Source organism: Aplidium turbinatum, chromosome 15, assembly GCF_918807975.1.
Source record: "Aplidium turbinatum chromosome 15, kaAplTurb1.1, whole genome shotgun sequence".
Lineage (NCBI taxonomy): Eukaryota > Metazoa > Chordata > Ascidiacea > Aplousobranchia > Polyclinidae > Aplidium > Aplidium turbinatum.
This window is the reverse complement of record NC_137486.1, coordinates 19,360,565-19,383,567: the sequence shown is the minus strand read 5'-3', so window position 1 is coordinate 19,383,567 and position 23,003 is coordinate 19,360,565. Positions and strand designations below refer to the sequence as shown.

The 23,003-nt window shown below is 37.5% G+C and overlaps 1 pseudogene across 1 annotated transcript; it reads right to left on the bottom strand.

Annotated features, from left to right (window-relative positions):
• Nucleotides 1-525: 525 nt before the first annotated feature.
• LOC145784234 (cytochrome P450 2U1-like) lies at nt 526-22,583 on the bottom strand (annotated as a pseudogene). Its single transcript, XR_014290991.1, has 9 exons — nt 22,317-22,583; nt 13,560-13,705; nt 11,758-11,860; nt 10,424-10,533; nt 9,016-9,137; nt 8,065-8,180; nt 7,361-7,505; nt 6,709-6,872; nt 526-2,470 (listed from the first exon to the last, which is right to left on the bottom strand). The product of XR_014290991.1 is annotated as a cytochrome P450 2U1-like (transcript).
• Between the last annotated feature and the right edge of the window lie 420 nt (nt 22,584-23,003).

Sequence of the window (23,003 nt, the reverse complement as noted above, 5' to 3'; positions counted from 1 at the left end):
TCTTTGCACTTGCAAGGGCAGAAAAAGTATTTTTACACGAAAATACAGCCATTGTTAGCCTACCTAGCAATGGACAGAGATGGGCAAGATCACCAGTATTGGTGATCTTGAAGATCAAGATCACCAAGAATAGGTGATCTTGAAGATTAAGATCACTTTCAAGATCACTTTTTGTATACTTGAAAAAAAAAATCAAGTTTTTGATCACTGATGTTGCATAAACTAATTAGCCTACTATAAGCAACCTGGGTAAAGGTATATAGTTGGTATTGCTAACTTTTATTTGTAACTACTCGATCGCTGGCCTAAGAATTGTAATAAGTTAGTGACTGTTGCTATTTAGGCCTATCAATTGTTGACGTAGTTTGCGTAAAGTCGCAACTTTACACCCAAGGCCGAGGTTAGTTACACTAGTACTGAAAAAGTCGCAAAATTAGTGTTATGCTTTTTATTTATAATAAATAAATAAAAATAAACTCTGAACTGCATCATTTTTTACCAAATTTTTGTGTGGTTCATGTGAGAGTTTTTATTCGTTTTACTAAGTAGTTTTAACTTTCACTGTATTATGTCAATGTTTATTGCACCATTGACCCATCTGGCAACCTTGATACTGTTGTCTGTTATCAAAAAAGTTCAGAGTTTTGCGGTCACGCCAGTCAGATAAACCGCTTCATTCTCAGACCCTAAACAAGTCTTGGTCTGGTTGATTTGCTGCAATAAACCACTTTACATGACCAAAGTCGGCTAGAGTCTAGATTTTTTAACACCGCCATTCTAGACTTTTGAAACATCTAAAATTGGGCCAAAGAAAGCAAACATTTCTTTAAAATTCACGCATGGAAATTGTGAACAAAGTTAAATCATTTTTATTATAAGTCAACATAAAGTACACGGAAGTTGACTTCTTTATTATGACCAACACAGAAAACTTTTTTCAATTGAAATGGCAACACTGACCAGATTAGATAGACTTTAAATCGTCTTTTGTTGGGCACATATCATATTAAGAGTGGCTTAATGTTAGTAGTTGCCACTAACTACTTTGTACAGTACGAGTTCTAAAAAAATGCCTCTTTCCAGTAAGTAAACTTCCATTTTAAAGTGATCTTGATCTTATTGTTCTTCAAGATCAAGATCACACAAAAAAAGTGATCTTAGATCAATATCACTTGTGATCTTCAGGATCAAGATCACGCCCATCTCTGGCAATGGACAACCAACAATTGCATAAATAAACACTGGAAACTAGCCTACAATCAACACTAGGTTACATACGTCACATTACCAGTCAATAATCGTGGAACAAGATAAGGTGTTACCAACATGCCTGTTTAATGTTCATGACATACAATACAGTAGCATCGTAGTGCAACAACCTACCACCTTTGCTCCCCCTTGGAGAATATTCACGCCCCCCCAAAGGGGGCAAGCCTCTGAGTTTAAGAACCACTGTTTTAGATTATGTATAAAAGTAATGTTCTGTCAACTGATGTATAATGCAACCGTTGGGAAACTCTTTAACTGCCAATATAGAAAATGCCCAATGCTATAACAGATAAATCATCGGAGGTCAAAAAGCATGATATTTTTCAACCGGTGACCGGGCCTGCGTCAGTGATTCAAAGCCTCTACAAGTAGGCTGTGCGAAACTGCCAGGATTAAGCTCTGCAAGAAGCTTTCCCAGTCCGAGGATAAAGATTCAATCAATCATTTTCGATACCGAGCGATATCTTTGAGTGATAAAAGTGGTTACACAGACTAGACATAAATTCCAAAATCAACTGTTCCCACTGTGCTTCAATTGTTCCTCTAACAAACCAAATGTCTAAGGTCCTGCATGAATTTAAAGTTTAAAAAAAAACATGAAACGAATCGTATAGAAATGTTGGATCCTTGTAGCGTAGGCCTATAGTCAGTAGTCACAAGCGCAAAATAATAACCTTTCTCAAAAGTAAATTGTGTTTGACGTGATGATATGAGTAGGATATTTTTTTTTCGAAACTTTTTTCTCCCTTTCTCACTTATTGATTATATTGGCCGAGTATAATTTAAACTATCGAAACGCATTGAAACCATATTTGGCTAAAAATAATTAAACTTAAAAATTTTCTTACAATAGAAAAATTACTTATAATAAATGAAACTAGGCCTAATGCTCTTTAACAATCAGTGAAAAAGAACGGGGAACAAAGAAAAATCCGTTTGATCCGATTTCAATATCTGGAAGTTTATCCGCAAATGGATCAGGTAAGAACTCAAACTTCTGAATCATCGAGACAAGAAAGATGAAAATTTCCATTCGGGCTAGCTGCTCTCCTAAGCAACTACGTGGCCCCACTGAAAACGAGATAACATTAGGCGAGCGAACAAATTTTCCCTTTTCATCCAGAAAACGTTCCGGTCGGAATTTTTCCGGTTCTTTCCACAAATGTTTGTCGTTATGGACTGCCCACAAATTGGCAGATACCTGAAAAGAAGATTTTGTCTAAGTATTCATCATGCATGTAGTCTCGATTCTAACGTCGTGGAAGCATTTTGCGTTTATTTGAATAAATTTAATTCGAAGTGTTTTTATTTCTGACGAATAATCTCGTCAATAGGCCTATTAAATATTGCTATGATTGCTGCATGACGATTGACGACTTTTATACACAGGCCATGACAATATGCAACTTAAAATTCGACTGAAAGAGTTTAAGTTTAATGCTACTTTATATTCCTTTGAAATGAAAGCCAAAGTGTGATCCCTGAATTTCAAAGCACAGCAAAAGAGGTTTTAGAAAGTAATAACTATTATTGATGTAAATTTTCTATATATTTCATTTCTATATAATGTTGTCATTGTCTATGTATAATAAAGGTCGCCTTGATCAATCAATATGTAGCCTAGGCTAAGTCTACGTTAAAACAACATCATTTAGAGCAGTGGTTTTTAAACTAGGTAGCTAGCCTTTTAAATAGGCGGAAATAGTTCAGGCCCGTAACTAGAGGGACGCAGAGGGGCGAAGCCCCTCTGCAATAATGCTACCCCCCTGGAAAAAATGATGTTAAGTAGCTCTGTTCGCTAACTTTTCAGTTTTATATCCAATTTTCTTGTGTTGTTTGATTGTAAACATTGTGTGTAATTGTGTGGTCGAATGTTGTGTTAAACAGACAGACTCGAGATTTATTGCTGATAAGATCCAAAGTAGGTCTACACCACTTTCCAACTGAGCTAAGTGGTGTGAAAAGCGATCAGTCTCCAGAATACTGTGCAGTTGACTGCTACGAAGCGATATTAAAGTAGCCTACCATCTTGGTGTTTGCGTTCTAGGTATGCTTCTACACTTGCAGGTTGAAACTCAGATTAGCAGACAATTCATGGTTTTACACATTTGTTCGTGCCCTTTCAAGAAAAAATGAAAACTTTTGAACCGTGAATCGCTCATTTCACTATCTAGCCTACGCAACTGAAGATAGATGTTCCATCAGAGGCGGAATTGCAAGTCGCAAACCAGTTCCTACGTGACCAATGACCATGTGGAAGTTGCAGAACACCAGGATTCTAATATAGTAGGCTACTGAAAAAAATGTACAATCAACGACTGGCATTCCTGAATGTAGGCCTACCGTATATAGCCTAAACTTGCCACTACTGTGGCATCATTCGGATCCAGCAGTATGGTTTGTGAAAGTGGCTTCTCGGTCTTATCTCGGATAGACAAGCCTACACGCAGGTCTATGTTCCAGGCAAACTTGGTTCTGTTGGCGTTTGAAAAAGAAATGACCGAGAAAATAGACCTGGACGATTTTGTGAATAGATTCAGTGAAGTCCATCCACGCCTTCTGTTAAGGTAGGACCTAACCTATCTACGGCGAGGATACATTTCACTGATAGTGTAAAATAGATTCTCACTAATATCATTAAAGAATTGATCTTGAAGAGATGGTTGTTGATTTTGCACTAGAAAAAATTGCATTGTGCAATTACTTACAAAATAAGTGACAGATGCAGAGGCTGCAGCCCTATTTGATCATAGTTCAACGCCTATTTTCTATGTATAGGCCGAGTATATTTTGTGTGATTTATGCAGCGCATTAGAGGAAAATATAAATAAACTAAAACGAACTCAAACTTCATGAAAGGCAATGGATTATCTACAACATCATAAATTTCGCTGCGGTTTCTATGTCAATTTTTAACCATTTTATCACTAGTTGATGGTCGGATGTTTTAAAAATGATTTTGCTTCTCAATTTCTGTGCTTTTGTCATTATAACTGTTTAAGCTACAGCATGTAATTGACTCTATAATGCCAGTTCACGCTGCTGTTTCTGTCATATAATCCATACTAATGTTAACGCTTTCTTCTTCGTCGTATGAGCTGTTCTTCGGGACTATATGTTTGGGCATGATGTCATCAGCCACTCTACAGTCTCGTCATCCAGGGTCTTCAGTCCAAGCGTTCCATGTGGTGGTTGATGGATTGGGCAGTCATGGACGACATGATCTACTGTCTGGTCTGTGGCGCCACACTCGCATCCCGGTGAGGGAGCCAGGCCCCATCTGCACATGTCTGAACGAAAGCGACCGACGCCGTATTACGATTAATTAACGCTGTATTACGAATTAATGTTTTTGCGCAAATAGGCTATACCCACATTGTGTCGTTTTCGTACATGATACGGAAGGTAAAAGTTGGGCCCCCTCTAGAATAGTGGAGATGTACTATCCATTGAACACCATCACCTATGGGACAGCTCATTATTTCTGAATACGTGTGAACATAAGAAGTGAGATTTTTGTCATGGAATCGAGATTAACATTACGTCATTACAGCGTGGTTTAATTACTGGTGTACTGTGTAGCCTACTTAAGTGGTGAGATCAGTCAATTGTTTTTTTCAGCTGTCAGAGTAAATTTGAATGGTTGACTGTTGTTAATCGTTTCTATACCAAAGCAGGATTATAACAACTGGGGCCTGGCAATAAAGTTTGAGTCATATGATTAGCTTTAAAACTATAGCAACAGAAAACTACATATCCAACTGTGACAGATTTTCAGGCAAGTTAAACACAAAATGGTGGTTGGTTGAGCAATGGGACAATACAGTCGATTACCTTTGGGACATGTCCAATCCTATGCTCGACGAATCAGTTTACACTATTTCCCCGAATTCTCAAATATTAATGGCCGCATGCGGCCCGCCATTTGGTGACCCCTGGGCTACAGCGTGGTTTACTTACTGGTGTACTTAAGTGGTGAGATCAGTCAATTGTTTTTTTAGCTGTCTGAGTAAATTTGAATGGTTGACTGTTGTTAATCGTTTCTATACCAAAGCAGGATTATAACAACTGGGGCCTGACAATAAAGTTTGAGTCATATGATTAGCTTTAAAACTATAGCAACATTAAACTACATATCCAACTGTGACAGATTTTCAGGCAAGTTAAACACAAAATGGTGGTTGGTTGGGCAATGGGACAATAGGCTACAATCGATTACCTTTGGGACATGTCCCATCCGATACTCGACGAATCAGTTTACACTATTTCCCCAAGTTTTCAAGCATCTCCTTTTTTCCACCATACCTTCCATATTCAGTTGATGTAGGTAAATTTGGGAGCTGGGAGGTAAATTTTTCAGAATTTGTCCTGCAAATTCCATTTTTATTTTGCTAAATATTTGTGCATTTGAATGTCTAATAAGCATGTGATGTGACTTCCTTTATGTAGTGCTGTGGTGCTGTTCCGTAAGAACTAAGGTTAGCAACATTGTTTCTCATTGCGATACGTCAGACACCGCGTTTCTATATCTATCTAAGTGTCCCAAAGCACGTACTCTCTTGTCCCATTAGTCAGTTATGCAACCAACCTATGGGAAACTTGAGTGACATTTTTTAATGAGAGAAAAAGCACTAAACTAATATTAATTTTTTTACTGCTTTGACTTCATGTTATGAAACAATGACTAAACTTCACAACACAATTCTTTTATTTTATAATTTCAATTAAAATAGCATTTTATCAGTAATAATGTCATTTTTGTCCCATAGGTGGCACATTTCTCTTACTTATTACCTCCCCCTAGTGCTTCAAGCTAGTTACGGGCCTGAAAGAGTCTCTTGGGAATGGGGAGATGCAAAGGTGATAGGTGGTTGTACAAGTAAGCTATGCTACTGTTTTGTGCAAGTCGTGAACAGAAATGCTGGTAACACCTCACCGTGTGTCACGATTATTGACTGATAGTATGACCTAGTTTTGCCTTTACTTTTTTGTTGTAGTTTTTGCATAGGTGTGTTTTTCCTCTTTGTCTTGTTTTTTTCTCACACTATTTTTGTAAGACATGACATTTTTGGATATTTGAATGAAACCACAGGACTTTGCTTGACTATCGTATCAGCAAACAACTTCTTTTTTGTTTCATTTTTACTGAACATCAGCCTATCTTGCTTCAAAGTAATTTGCCGATAACGAAGATGATTTTCGAAGATTTTCTGCACTTGCAAGATGTGATCAACCACTAACAAAATATTTTGATTTCTGTATGATGGAAAATAAACTTTGTTTGTTTTAAAATCCAAAACATGTCAAATGTATGTATTTTAATTTATAACTTGAATGAGCAAGACGAGGAGGGGGGGCATCAAGTTTTACAAGTGACGTCAAGGGGGCACAGCTCAAAAAGTTCAAAAACCTCTGATTTAGAGGGAAGTTAACACTTACCACTGTATCTTTCGGTATGATATATCCGTTTAACTCAGCATCTTCGTTTGGAGTATGTACAATACCAAGGGGTGCCAAGGTACGAAATCGATACAGTTCTTCGACAAAGGCATTAGTGTAAGGCATGTCAGGTTTTTTGGACATGGTAATTACTCCATTACGACCTGACGACACAAATAATGTCATAAAAAATTACAGAAAGCTGCTAGTTTTGAAAGGAATAGTTTTGCAACCTCTGCTGCATGGTTGCTGTCTAAGCTACTTGTCATACCACAAACATAACACAACGAAAACAAAAGTAATGAAACGAAAACTATCTAAGGTTGACATAAACAGTTGTTCGTAAAACAATTGTTCGTAAGCAGTTGTTGGTAAAATTAAATCCCTAAAACAATTCTTCGTAAAGCATTTGTTGGTATACATCAATTCTCAATTGCATGCACGAAGAAATGCTTTATGAACATTGTTTTAAAAAGAATTAAATTTACGAACAATTGTTTTATGAACAATTGTTTACGAACAATTGTTTTACGAACAACTATTTACGAAAAAACGTCGGACACCCTTCTCCGCTTTGTTATGACAGCAGTTTACGACACAAAATAGACCAGAAAGTCTTTATTCGTGCAAAGCAGGCTCTATTCGTATTTACCCAATACTTCCATAACTTCTTTGCGCAGTTCTTGTTGTGTTTCAGGATAATGAATCAGACACAGCATGCTCCAGTACAGCGTGTTAGTCGTGGTATCTGTACCTCCTAAAAAAAGATCTCGCACATAGTGCACCAGCTGGATTTTCTGCACGAAAATACTTTATTAGAAACGTAGTTCGCGTAGATAAAACTCTAAGGAAAATGGCCTACTTGGTCTACTATTTGAATAAGCTGAAGACGCTATAGCGGAATCGTTTCTAAACCACTGACGCTAAGAGGTTAGATTGTTGTGCAAATGCCAGCATTTGTTAAATGCAAAAAAGCTACATTGTTGTTGGTTTTATATTTTAAAACTTACGGTAAGACGGAGCAAAGCGAGACGGTAACAGAGAAAGACGTGATTATACCGAACCGTCGAATTTTGCCTGAATTTAATAATTTTGAAGTTAAACGAAAGTATTTTTTGATAGTTTTACGTTGCTTAAGCGTGACATTGCTAGTGTTAATCATGAATCGAAATATCAATATTCAGAAATATGTCCCGCTTTGCCCCATCGCTGGGGATCTAGGAATTTTGCTTCGAGACAAAACAAAAAAACGCTTCGAAAATATTATTCCAACAATCAACCACAACAGAATGAAATGCTTTGAGTATCAAGAATGACATGTAAGTTCAAAATGTAAAACTTTGGACTAGAACTTACTGAATAGCTGGGGTCATCTTTTTTCCTCATTTCGACAATATAAGCATCAATGAAATCTCTGATATCACCTTCATCAAATGTTTGTTCGTGTTGTTGCACTATTTTATCAACCATTTCTGTTGATGACAAAACGTGGCTCGTTATGACCTAGCTTTCAATCACCAGTCCCTTCAGTGTCGGAGCTATACTAAATCACCTTTACTTCAAGACTGCGGCCGCGCTTACTTTATAAATCTACAACTTTCTTAGCGTTATTCAATAGCAGAGCCGAATTATTTCAGCTACGCTAGGGCTTGTATCTACCGGACTTAAACTATTTTTTACTTAAAGATAGGCTGAGCACTGCATTGATTAAAGGTTCCGGAACAAGTGTGTCCGAAAACTCATGACATCTGTGGTAACTTTACGATCTTAAAAAGTTCCGGTAGCAACAGTAAGCGTTCCAAATCGAGTTCAAGTTTCCATTGACTGAAATTGAGTCAGTCTTAGGCTGAGAAGAGCCTTGATAATAATAATTTATGTAAAGTTCCTGCATTGGCAGTGATCAGATATAGGCCAATTTTTCTGCTAGGAATTCAATTAATTCGAATGTTATTTTAACAAGGTAGATGGGAAAGGTAGATCAGTAAAACAAAAGATGAAATTCGCTGATATGTTTTGAGGGGATTGCAAGCTAGGCTGCATCAATATTATTAGCTGTTGAAAGTGTGATGGAAAGAAAGAGGTGCGGGGGAAGGAGACAAACTCGGGGAAATGATGCACAACAGTGGGCTGACGTGTCAAGTATTGGAGAAGCAAAAAGAATAGCGGAAGAAATCGGAAGTAGTCTATGAAAGCAAATGACAGCCAACCTTCTGCTTGGCGACGGCACATCGTCATGAATATACATCAACAGAACAGAACTTAATATAGAACTTAACCCAACAGAACTAAATACAGAGACTCTCTTACGATAAATGACTTTAAAATCTTCCTTTACGCGGCGGCTATGCCAGGAAAACGGAGGTATTTTCATGAATACCGGAGCAAAGATCATGATTGCATTCATAATATTCGAAGTCGGATCATTGAAACTGCAAAAATCACAGTTTTAATATCTGCAAGTGCAGTGACAATCACATTCAACAATTTGTCTTGAAAGCTAAAACTAGTAGCCTAACTAAAATAAATATTTGTTTGTCTGGACAACCCAGTCCTCACATAAATATGTCGAAGGGTTTGTCGGAAATACAAGAATAGGAAACGTTGATTTAACTCTCGGGGTGTGAGCTTGAGCAACGCACTTCAGAGATATAGTTCTGCCTCTGCAGTGCCGGTCTTTGGGATGTGCAAACCGTGCGATCGCACAGGCCCCGCAAATTAGGGGGCCCGCAATTTACTCAGAAAACGCAGTAATTTTGTCATTACCAATGGAAAAATTCAACAGAGGAATTAGCAACAAGAAAAAATAGAGACTCATCCGGTGCAACCTATTTCGTACCCTGAAAAGATCGAGAAAAAAAAAGCAACAGAGCCGAAGTCGCTGATCGGAATTGCCGCAAACATTTCAAAGTTTCTCTCGATCTTTTCAAGGGACGAAATAGGTCGAAATTTGATTTTGTTACTCCGATTTCAGGGTACGAAATCGGGGTAAGAATTTTTCAGGGGACGAAATAGGTTGCATCCGGACTCAACATAGAGACATATAAGCTTTATTTCCGAAAAATGCCAAGGAAAGCATGATCTTATCCTTTTGCTATGCCACAGCACCATTTCCCAGTTATATTCATACCCAAATTTTTGTTGAACATGCTCTCAGAATGCCTCAAATTCAAAGAAATTTTTCTAAATTTTCTGAGGGTGGCCCCCCAGACCCCCCGCCACTGGTTGTCGCCTTCGGCGGTCACGCCGTCAGGCTTCGCCCGCCGACCGCCAAACCACCCACTCCCCTTTCAAATATACCTTGAGGCTACGCTACTGAATTGGATGATTGTCATTGGGGCCCGCAAAGCATATTTCGCACAGGGCCCGAAATACCCTAAGACCGGCACTGGCCTCTGTATTCAGCGGCACCTACAAAATGGAATAGTCTACAGACAACAATACTTCAACAAGCAGAAGCTTCACTTTATCAGTCTTGATCAGTAATGCGTCAGTAAAATGGCCTGCGTCAATAATTTAAAGCGTTTATGTAGCCCAGTGGCTCTCAAACTTTTTTAAGCGCGACCCAAATCTGAGTTGCAATTATTGCAGCCTATGCACGAACTACTGTGCTGTACAATAGTATGGAGAACTGTCAAAGGAAAGGATTAAGAATTCTTCAAGCAATCAGTAATTTTGCCATAAAATAATTTACAAATATTGTCCAAGTTTTCCTCACCTTCGCGACAGCCGATGCATCATTTCCTTGAAATTTTCGTCGTCATAGCGAAACCGCTTCCCAAAAATAATGTTGCAGATGTTGTTTGATACAGCATTATAGAGAAAACTCTGAGATGAAGGTTTAAGGTGTACACGATAATTGCAAACCAAGCCATTAGCAACCAGTGAATTTTTTTGTTTTTTCTACCTTTTTCTAGACCTCTGCTAGGTTTGGCATATATATTTTTTCGCTGTGATGGTCAGAAACAAAAAGAAACTACAACAAGTTGGTTGGTTGCTTTTTGAATGTTTATCCTCGGACTGACAAAGCCTTGATTGGTTAAACTCATTCCTGGTAGTTTCGCATACTTGTAGAGGCTTTTGACGCAGGGCCGGTTACCGAGATTGACAGAGTAAAGTTTCCGATTGTTGAAGTCTTATTGCTGAATGGAGGGCAGTCCTTAGAATACGTTGCTCAAGCGCACATCCCGAGAGTCGAACCAGTGCCGCTTGATCTTGACGCTTCTTCGTTCACGAAGTCACGCGCTAACCAACTGAGCTATCGGGGCGGACGAGATGAAGATAAAGAGAGACAAAGGGAAAAAAGAGATAACTTGTATTTTTCTTCAAAAACACAGCTGTTCTGTTTTGTTAAAATTATTTTAATGTATCGGAGATAGATTGAGTTTCTCTTTTAGCAGCATGATCGTTGTATATTTCACAAGTGTAGATACAAACGATCTGTTTTAGCTTGATACTGCGAGTTCTTTATGGTAATGGCGGTAGGTCACTAGCTTTCAGAACGCAGTTTTCCAGTCATGTGCAATCAGTAAGCCTACTTACTGTACTTGCAATACTACTAGATTCAGATTTTTTTCAGCAACTTAATGGAAAACCTGTGTCAGACCAAGCGTTGTACAAAGATATCAGCCATCGTTTGCTTACGTCATATCTTACTGATTGGTTGTATCTTATAAACAAAATAAAATCGTAATATCATTTCAAATACTTTTCTCCACAGCTCGTTGTATACTACTGTAGTCTATGCTTTTAATTTTGTGTTTCACTTTTTTGTGTGATTTGAATATGGACATTCTTGTCTGATGCTAATAAATAATAATAAAATTATTATATATATTAATTGCATCAAATATAGTTATTACTTTCTAAAACCTTTACAGCCTGTTTCACCCTAAAAAGGAAATCATCAGAAGGTCTTTAATTTGAATAAGGGCCTTTTGATGAACCTCTTTTTAGGGTGAAACAGGCTGTAGAGGTTTTAGTATTGTTTAATATATATCATTTATGTATAAATCATGTCATTAATCTTCATCATGTGGCACAAAACCTCACAGAAATGTCAAATAGTTTCCCATTTTGATTTCTAATCGCTTCATTTAGGTGGGAAGCTTCTTCAAGGATTTTATTTTCCATACTTCGTTTCCCAACGCCAAATCTGAAAAATATCAGTTAAGAAAAGTCAATGACCGGTATTTGTCTTGTAAAAATCTACAAATCGCGACTACTCTAGGCCACGCTATTAACCAATTTCGTTTTTCAGAGACGTCAAAGCAGCCGATTATACATTCAAAACAACATCTTTGTTTTATCTTAAGTCGAAACAAAATGTTTCGCTGAACATTAGTAAATCTAATTAATTGGCAAAAAGGATTCGTTTTGAACCCAAATAAAAAAGCAAATTTGCTTGCAAAAACTTAAAAATAAAGCTTTAAAATCAAAATTTTCCCAAAAAATAACCAAAGAAAAAATTCAACTTGCTGAAAAATAAACAGATCAAATAACTAAACCCATACAAAAGAATGCAACCAAAGCCCACAGAGTAATCTGGTCTACATCATTTCCAATTTACTCAAGACTACCAACGCAGAAAAAACTACAGCCCAATCAAATGATCAAGTATAAAAAGCCAAACACGCTGGGAAATTTACTTACAAATTACAAAAAAATTGCCCTGGTTAGTGGTTACAGAAACACCAACCAGGCTGCTCCAAACCATGTGGAAAATGTGCACTACGCGGTAACCATGGAATGCATAAGCCTGTGATAAAAGAATGCATCTCTATTGAATGTAAACTCAACAAAAATTTCAGTTTCAAACATAAATTAACTTGCCAAAATTACAGTCAAGAACTATATGTCAAGAACACTATGTGGCCTAGAACAAACAATGACAAAGTTTTTCACATGTTGAGCCACACTTAGATCTATTTGGAACAGCTTTAATTACTCAGATAAACCCGGTGACAAAGCAGCATTATTGAAACATTGTGCAAAATTCCACAACATTGAACTGAAAAAGAAACCAGCTCTGGCAGACTGCTTTGTCGTTACTTTCGCCAAACAACCCAACAAACACTACTTAGACATCGCTGAAGATAAATGGCTACATAAAATCAAAGCCACTATTAATACAGAAATTGATTCGACTAACCACTTAATCAGTTTTTGTTACTCCCATGTCATCAGCAACCTCCGACCCCTATAGTGTAGATTTTTCAACCATGCCCATTCACACTTTATTCCTTTTGATGTTGTATCAATGTAAACCTATTGCAATGAACTGTAAACTAAATTGCGTTTTTCTTTGTAGGCTATTCGTCTTGTTCAACTGTTGTAATTTACTTGATGGATGATAATGTTCAATTGTTCATGTATATCTTGACTTTTATACCAGTAGGCCTGCAGTAGCCTAAGTTGTTGGAAATCGTGGCAGAACACCATTTTAAGATTTAGGCTTGGAGAGTTTGATTTCAATATTATGTAACCATCTATTTAAAACAGAATTTTTAAGCTTGTTGATAATATTGGAGTTTGCTTTATTTGTTCGTTTTAAGTAGCCTACTTTTCAAATTTTCTTTTTTACATGTGCAAGTTGAAAATGCTATTACTATAGCGAAATCTCTTAATAAATTACACTGAGGTTAGATTTAAGTTGTTGTGCAAATAACAAGCATTTGATGAATGCAAAATAGCAATGCAACAAAACAAGACAAAGAATTTTGCGTCAAGTTTCGAAAGAGAATATTTTGAGATTTGTTGTTTCAAGAAACCGTAGACTATTAAAGCCGGGTGTAGCCGTAGGATTGCAGAATGTGATGGGCTATTTCCATAACAAACTATTTTAACTTTCCCACCTACGAAAAGTCGTGAATCCAAATTTTCTTTGTCTTTTTTGCATATTTTCATCGCATGGTAAAACTATACCATGCCCATCTGTAATCTGCATGAAAAAAGGCATACGTGGTCTGTATGAAAACTTTGACTGTTGCTTCACAAAAGCCTGAAAGAATAAAACTAAAAGTCAGTCTGCGCATCCTATGACATCGACACAAAAATAATATTGAAGACAAGTTGAATTTAAGTTCCGCCCCAATAGCTCAGTTGGTAAGCACGTAGGCTAACTTCGTAAATCAAGAAGATTCAAGATCAAGCGGCGCTGGTTCGACTCTCGGGGTGTGCGCTTGAGCAATGCACGTTAAGGACTTCTCTCCATTCAGCGGCATCTAATGGATGGAATAATTCCCCGGCAACAAGACTTCAACAATCGGAAACTTTGGTCTGTCAATCTGTGTGACCGGGCCTGCGTCAGGAATTCAAAGCCTCTACAGTTTACAAGTATGCAAAACTACCAGGATTAGGCTTTAAAATAAGCTTTCCCAGTCCAATAATACAGGTTCAATCAATTAATCAAGATCTTCTAAAGTCAAAAAACAGAGCTTATCAGAAAAGGGAGGTTAGTTTCGCAAAGCCATAGCAAAAAATGTGTTAGACGATATTGTTCAGGTTACTGTAAATAAAAATAATAGCCTAACAGCGGGGTTATATCCACTGCAGTCTTGCAGATATGCGTTGGTTTCAGCGCTTTACAAAGCAGACAGCGTCAGCGCAGCCAATCTACAGTATAGGCTACATTGTCGCCCGAATACACTCCTTTTGTTGAGAGACAAACAGAAAAAAAATTCAGTGTCAGTTTTAAAAGGTCTCTGGTCACTGGTCAAGGCCTATGAGAAAGGGGTACGGAGGGTACGGCGTACCCTTGAGGGCCCAGGCCTGTGTTTGTTGGTGGGCCCGAAATTGTGGTTTTATAACTTAGTTTACGCGCAAAAATGTTTGGTTAAAACCAGTGGTGGATTTCCAGAAGATTAGCTTCCGGAGCGCTAGTTTTTTACTTTCCAAATGCACTAGGTGCCGTAGAAGAAATTCAGAAATATGTCTTTATAAGACTTTGAAACAACACACTTGATGTATCTAAAACGTTGCTAAAGTAAGTATCATGGTCTATAGATGGTATAGCGTTGTTCAATGCAAATATTCATATTTTAGTGAAACAATAATACAAAAAAATACAAGTTATAGCCTAAGAAAAAAAAAAAAAAAATTGTTTTTAGTTTTTTCCACTTTTGATTTTTGATTTTTCAAGTTATAGCCCACAATTTTTAAGACACTTATCGTATTCAAAATCATAAAACCTCTGGCGACTTCGGGTCTCTATTGCCGGGTTACGCCCATGGCGTAATCAGGATCCAACATACTTCGCTGGTTAAACATTTCTCAGTGGAAGACGGATCATTCGTATAAAGAGTAAACTTGAAACAGTTACAGTGTGTAGAGAAGCACGGTCAGATGTCAGTATGAAGATCATTTGTGAAAATCCGCGCTAACACTCGCTCGATGAAATTGGAAGGGATTATAGAGACGTTATCAAATTTTGAAGACTCTGGGATTTTCTTTTCGTAGTTATATATTCACGAAGTCCTCTCACAGCAGCTTCGCGTTCATCTAAGCGCAATCTTTTTGCCACTTCAATGATTTCATTTTCTCCGTGTGTCATTAGGTTACTGTGTCCTCTGGCCAAATAGTTGAATCAAGTATTTTTCAGCTGTTGATGAATGACAAGTCTGTTGAATTCAACAAGCGATCTTGGATAGAATTTTCTAAGTGATTATACATCCTTCTCTGTTGGGTGGAAAATATCAGGTAGGGTGGAAATGACCATCTTTCCCAATAGGCTATTGGGTGGGAATGAAAAAGTAGAAGTGGAATTTTTAGACCACCCCTAAAAGTGGTTAAAACTACACTTTTTGATTTACAGTGTAGAAGATGCGGGGATTGAATAGCGGGCTATTTCTGCAATTGTTTACATGTAATTCTACACCTTTGAACTCTAAGTTTTCTTCAGCATCCTTAGCAATGCCATAATGTCGTCCGGGTTTGTTCCTTCATGTTTCAAATAATTTTGCAAGATTACTAATTTTGTTATCTGCACCTCAAATAGTAGCCTACATGCAGTGGCGCCGGCAGGGGGGGGGGCAGGCGGGGCAGCTGCCCCCCCAATGTTTTGGGCATCACCTTTTTAATTTTTTTTTATTATTACATATTAATATATATTTTTTTAATATTTGGATCCCAACCTGAAGTCAAGTCAAGTTTGCAAGGGGGGGGGGGGGGGGGGGGTTAGGGCTAGAAAGCTCTCTCTTCTATTTTAACTTTTTCTTTGTGCTGCAGTTATTATTATGATTTTGTGATTCTAGTCGCAGCCCAGCAGATTGGTTCTTGCTTAGGTTGGCTATTTCACTTTTAGTTGTGTAATATATCATCTTTTACCTCATGCGGTTGTAATTCTTTAGCTCAGTCTAATTTGTTTGCTGCATAAGCATAAGGGTCATTTGCTTCCACAGTGTAACATCACTTTTGTGAAAATAAAAGTTGTGTGAGCGAAATCAAAACTTTCCTATCTGGAAATTAGGTTGTCTCGTCGTCAGCGTATGCTCAAATTCTATGAATGGAGACAAAGGACCAGATGAACTTCAATTCGCTTTAAATTCCAATTCATATACAGCATGAATTTGTTGTATATCCGGATTTCGAGCATTTAGCTCTCTTCAGTACAACTTTTGAATTGCGAATGAACAACACTACAAATGAACTGGTTGTCTGTTGGGTTACAGAAAAACATTTACATTCTCCCTTTGTCTGCAGCGTCCGGAAAAAACAAGTCTATTAACTATCTTAGATTCTGACAGTTTTCAGACTCAAAAGGAGTCTATGCCGCTTTTTGTCATACAGTGGAGCCCATATTTCTGAAATTGTGTTATATTTAACTTTTAACGCATCGAAAATAGCCTGTGTTGTCGGATTCTTTCCAGTTGATTAATTATTGCGAGATTACATTTGTGTATACATTGGCATAGCACAGTTTGACGTTGATTCTAATTTCTATGCTAAATGGGTTCACTTGTTTGTAAACGTATTTCTTTGTGTCAATTTCTCGAAAATTTGTTGTATTGTGAAATATTCAGCATAAACGTTAAGGAATGCCTTTTTATGCAACTGTAACGTTTTTACATTCAGCATCAGGAATAGCCTTTTTCCTAATCCATCGCTTCAAATAGAAGAACTTAGCATTATTTCTCAAATTCACCAATAATAGCTCAGCTAAGCGAACATTCCTTTGGGTCACGTAGTAATGGATAGAATTGTTTAGCAGTTTAGAAATAGATTACTGCATTTGTTAACTGAGCTATTGAAATGAACTTTTGATCGTAATTTAAGAAAGGTCATGTTAGATTTTCTGGAGTATTTGTTAATTATGATTCTATTTGAATAAGTCGTGATATAATGCTTAGGCGTATCACATTGTACTGTAAATGAATTCTGGAAAAAGGTTTGTCAAATGTCAACAAATGAGAATTTTGTTAAATCGTACAATCAGTGTTCTTTGTTTAGAGCAGTGATTCAGTAAATCTTACTATTTACCAACTAAAATTCTACAATGGACTTAAAAGATTATAAATTTGATCCTGCCTTCCCTTTGCCAAAATGCCGTGAAGCATGTAATTATGTTATTAGTAGAGGACGAATTAAAACTGTCAAGGCCAACTATTCGAAAGTTAAAGGTAGAAAATTTCGCTCACAATGGTTTGATGACTATCTCTGGCTGGAGTGTTCAGAAACTAAGGATACCGCATTTTGCTTTCCTTGTCGAGTGTTGAACAGCTTGGTTTGTTATAGTCCTGTTAAGTGTTAATATTATTTAAAGTTTATTAAACTGCAATTATGCTCCACCGGTGTTAAATGATTATTTGTTCTTAATATTTTTTCTTCCTATCCACGAGGATTTCATGCACAATTGTATAAATTGTAAGACCTGCGTCCCCGTGAGGAAGATTGTACATTTTTTACATCGATTCAACGCCCTACAACGTTGAATCGATGTAAAAAGCAGCAGAATTAGCTGGCTGGGGTTTGTGTTTTAATTGATTATTTTTACTATAAGTGAAGCTTGTTTTCACGTCTAATAAACGAAGAAACATGTTGAATTTAACTGTAGCCTATTGTTCCGTCATACTGCATTTTTGGCATCTTAATAAGAAATATAAGAATTGTTCGCTAACTTTGTGTTTTAAACTTATCATTTGATATTGTGCATTCTCCTGATGAAATCTTCGTGGAAAGGAAAAAGAAATATTAAGAATAAAAAATAATTTGCAGAGCATTTATTGCAATTAAACTATGCCTGGTGGCCGTCACAGTAAATTTGTTCTATTAACTTTTATTGGCCTTAATGCTCGCAATGTCATAAGGCTACGGCTACGCAATACGCATATTGTGGCCGCCTCCGTGTTTGATATATCTTGACATCTGTATTTTGTAAGCATGGAAAAACGTTTTCACAGCGTTTCAGTGCAGTATTTGATAATTTTTCTATCAACTGACAGACTAGTCCAAAGCATGAGGCATATTTAACTAACAGACTGTTGGATAATCAGAAAGTGCAGCTACGCAGAATTTCGCTAGCAATGGCAGTTGCAAGTCCCAAACGGAATCAAACTGTGATTTATTTTTTTCAACAGATCAGACATGTCAAAAATGTAGGACTTTTGGTAGTCTATATTACAGTAGACTATAGCAGTAGAAAACAAGAGAAATTAAATAATATATCACTGTCTTGCATGTCTTGCACCAGTGGCGTAGCCAAGGGAGGGGGTTTGGGGGTTTCAACCTTTCAAATTGAATTTACGGATGTTAATATATTGTAAAGCTTTGGTAGAGAGTTTGCTTTATATTGCGTAGTTTGATATATTGTTTGCAAGAAAAGCTTTAGCCTATGATGTAATTTCACGTCAAACTGTGCAAGGATGCAAGCCATCTGTAACTGCTGAGATCGCTTGTTCGATATAGATTAACGTCTAAAAAGCTATTCGTTATACAAAACTTGAATATATCAGAAATAAAGTAACTTCATTCTCTCAAAGCTTTTTGTTTGACACTCATCAAGATGTATGACGTCTATGACGTTACATTTTCTAAACTTTGGGTTGACTTTAAAGCATAAAAGTTAGTGACTTACCGGAATAAGATCGTTTTTTGGATCAACTAAGGAGAAAATTGATAAATAATAAAACTGTAATAATCTCGCAAAAAAAAGCAAATCAACCTATGTCTCTAAAACAAAGTTTGCCTAATTTTAAACGAAACTGCATTAAAAGAGCGAGTTTTGCTTATACTAAACATTCAAATATCTCAGCCTGGAATTAGCAACAACAAAACATAGAGACTTAGCTTTATTTTCGAAAAATGCCGAAGAAAACATGATCTTATCCTTTTGCTATGCCACTTAACAGCACCATTTTACAGGAATATTCATACCCACAATTTTGTTGAAAATGCTCTCAGAATGCACCAAACTGAAAGTAATTTTTCAAAATTTTCTGGGGGAGGCCCCCCAGACCCCCCGTCGCTAAGTGTCGCCTTCGGCGAACACGCCATCGGGCTTCGCCCGCCGGCCGTCAACACCCCCTTTTCAAAATTCCTGACTACGCTACTGTCTTGCACTGTCAAAATTTTGCCCCCCCATTGTTGAAGGTCTGGCGGCGCCACTGCCTACATGCTCTGTTTTACAATTCAAGGCTTAGACTATTTCGGATAATTCTTGCAAGTATTCGTACATTAAAGCCAAGTCCAACAAGAAATCCGTGGATGTTATCTTCGACAAGAGTCCTTGATATTTCGCACGTTCCCGAGAATCTCTTGTGTCGCTATAATAGCCCCCTTTTTGAAAAATTCGACAAGTGCTGAGAAATCATTCCAGACTGCACTAACTGTGCGGAAACTCGAGGCTACCCAACGTGTGTCCAGTAGGCCTACCCTTCCGATTTTCAACAACTGCACTTCAACAGCCGCTGCACATTCACCCAATTCCCTGCTATTGTTAGGAGAAGCGTGGTAAAGGCTATATAGCGTTTGTCCATAAAAGATCGAAATCGATTCGAATTACTGACTGATTTTACAGCATGACGAACCGATAGTTCCAATCTATGGTTGCACAATACCACACCACAATGTCTGGAAATTCATCACGAAGCAATTTTGCTACACCATTTTTGCGACCTATCATCACAGCCGCGCCATCACATACAACACCAATCAAACAAGAAGATAAAAATGTTGTAGACATGCGATATGATTTTAGGCAGCTCTTCAGGGAATCATAGATGCCATTCGCTGTAAGAATAGCGAGCTCAAAAAGACCAACAAAATTAATACATTCACAGGTTCGCTTCCGTCAAGACTGGTACGAAGATATATTATCAGAGTGAATACCCGATTTAACGTGTTCGACTCATCAAGAATTATGGATATACTTTTACTGAACAGGACAAAGCATAATAAGAGTATAAAATATTTGAGCTTCCGGAACGCCGTTCCGGAGAAGTCAATTTTTTGTTCGAGCTTCCGGAGCGGCGCTCCGGACCGCTCCGGCTGAAATCCAGCCCTGGTTAAAACCATGCTAAACGACTGATTTCTAGCATAAAAGTCGTTATTTTTTAGTCCTGGGGGGCCCGTAATCTAGCAAAAGGGCCCAGAAAGGTGATCGAGTGTTTTGCGAGCAAATTAAGGGCCCAAAGTAGTAATTTAATGCTTTACGTGTAAAAATGTTCTGTTAAAAGCACCCTAAATTAAATCATAGAAGTTAGTTATTCTCCTGTCTGGGGGGGGGGGGAGGGCATAGTGTCGCAAAGGCAGGTTTGAGAAAAACCCGGGCAAAAAGCCCGGGTGTTTTTTTTTCTAACTATTTAACAAAGGTAGTTTCACGCTTATTTTACTTCAAAAAGAATTTCGGAGTTAGAGCAGGAGCCCGAGAATACTTTCGGAGCAGGAGCGGAGCCGGAGTCAAAAAAGTGACTTTTCTCGTTCACCTCTGCTAGTGCTGGGCATGTGGAGAATGCAAAAGTTAATGAAGAAAGGTTAGGATTGGTCAGATGATTAACTTGATTATGTTTTAACAAGATGTTATGTTTGAGCCTTGGTAGAGAGCTTGGCTTGTACCAGCTACATATAACACTCAGTAACGTTAACGGATTTAACATTAAAAACACACAAAAAAACATGAAAAAAACTACTAAATTCAACGTTTTCGACACCACATAGTGTCCTCTTCAGAAATAATATAAGCTACATCTAAGAGAAATAAAAAAACGAATTTAAAAATTTTACATTAAAGATGTACAAGCGACACCTCTCAACAGCACCATCAACAACTGACACACGAATTCAATGCAGGATACACAAATTGGCGAGGGACAGATCACATGATATGCACAAAACAAAATAATAGTTTTATTGCAGCCTGATACTATCATTGCGCACAAATGTCCAATTCTGCAGTAAAATGTTGTGTGGTGTGCAATACGCCTAAGTAAACATCACACTTTTTTCCAAGACAAAGGGGGCCCGGAGTGAGAGGGGGGCCCGAAATGACTCTTCGTAACCCTAGTAAAAACTTCTCTCAGAGGCCCTGTCTCGGGTGCGATCCAAAATCAGCAGTTTACAAAAACTTTTTGCGCGAAATGATGCCTTGAAAGTTACACAATTTTAATAAACATGTTAAAATTACGATTTAAGTAGTTCTTCTAACTCTCGGCTAGGGATGAAGTGGTTATAATGATGATAAACGCTAATTGATTACAATTTCGATGACTAGCTGATTTCCTTTTGTTGTTTTTGTTTCCATACATTATTTGTTTCTTCCAGGCACAGATTTAGGGGGGGGGGGGCGGCAGAGGGTGCAGTTGCCCCGGGTACCCCATTTGAAGGACCCACCGACGACCACGTGAAAAAATGTGACTTTGTGTTATTCTTATTTTTTCTCAGCCTTTAAAGTTTCTGCAAAATGCTTCATTTTTCTTTTAAGGTTACTTTTTAGTCACAAGGTGGTGACTGAGCTTGGCGTAAAGGCATTAGCGGTGTGGGTTACTTTCAAGTTACCTAGTAAAGCTTTTTGCGCCAGCGGTACGAAAAATGTTTTTGCACGGGGGGCCCCCGATCTAAAAGTGCTTTGGGCCCCCATCGGTTAAACTCGCCCCTGGTTACTTCATCATTACTGTTGTATTCCGGCAAAGAGAAATAAATTGAATAAAAAAATTCAAAATTCTACGATTGCAATTTTAGTTGTTAAAACTTCAAAACACTACAGAGTGATGTTTACAAAATTTAGAATAGATACGGTAGTATTAAAATATTGCAGTAATCTGGTTAAATATAACCTAAGCAACTTTTTGTTCAAATTTTAGCAGGTCCGTTTCAAATGCTATCACAGAAATTACGAAAAACGATATAACTCAACATCAGAAACGTGACAAATAGCCACAGTGAAATCAACATGTGAACATGAAGTTCTGTATATTCAGTGGATAAAACAGCAAGGAAATCGCTAAGTGGTGGTCAAGTCACTCATCGAAAACATACACCCATCAGTCAGTAAAATACTGATCTCTTGGTAAAGTATAACTAAAATTAGTTTTACTTAATTATAGGTCAAAGTAGCCACTGATTTAAACATTTATAATTTTTAATAAATAAAATCAATGTTGTTTTAAAGCACACCCTACCTGGTAAATAGACTGAAAATCATTTAGTACAACTACGTCTTATGAACCAAGTCGAACAGACATAACAGGTCCATACTTCTTGCTCCATTTATATATTTGTCTTTCTTGATATCTTCCCATAAAAGGAATAGCCCCAACAATAGGAAGGCCTCTTGGCCCAGGGGGGAAATTATTAGGTTTACGAAACCATAAGTACAGATATAAAAATGAAATCAATGCCAAACAAATCCATGTAAAGTTAACATCTTGTAAAACGTTGGTTAACATGACTTATTAATGCTACTTAATCTAAATTCTAAAAAAATATGAAACTGTAAACAACATACAATAATCTGCTACTTTCAGCAGGCTACACTGGCTAAAAAAATAATGTTGTTTGCTGTTCCATGATTTCAATCGTGGTAGGTTTGGTTTTGAGTCTTTATCCTCGAACTCAACAAAAAGTCTCTCAGTTTCCGTGTTTTCAAAAACCAAAAATACCTTAAATTGCAAACACGTTTCTTCGTTAACCTTTGTATTCTTTCATCACAGACATTAAACCGAACCTGCATATAACTTGAAATGACGTTTTAAAGACATAACATTGGTCTGAAGCCACAGGGCATAACCACGATCAACTCACACGTATCACAGGGCAAGCCAAAAAGTTTCCGAAACGAAGTTGCAAGCTGCTTTGAGACCAACAAC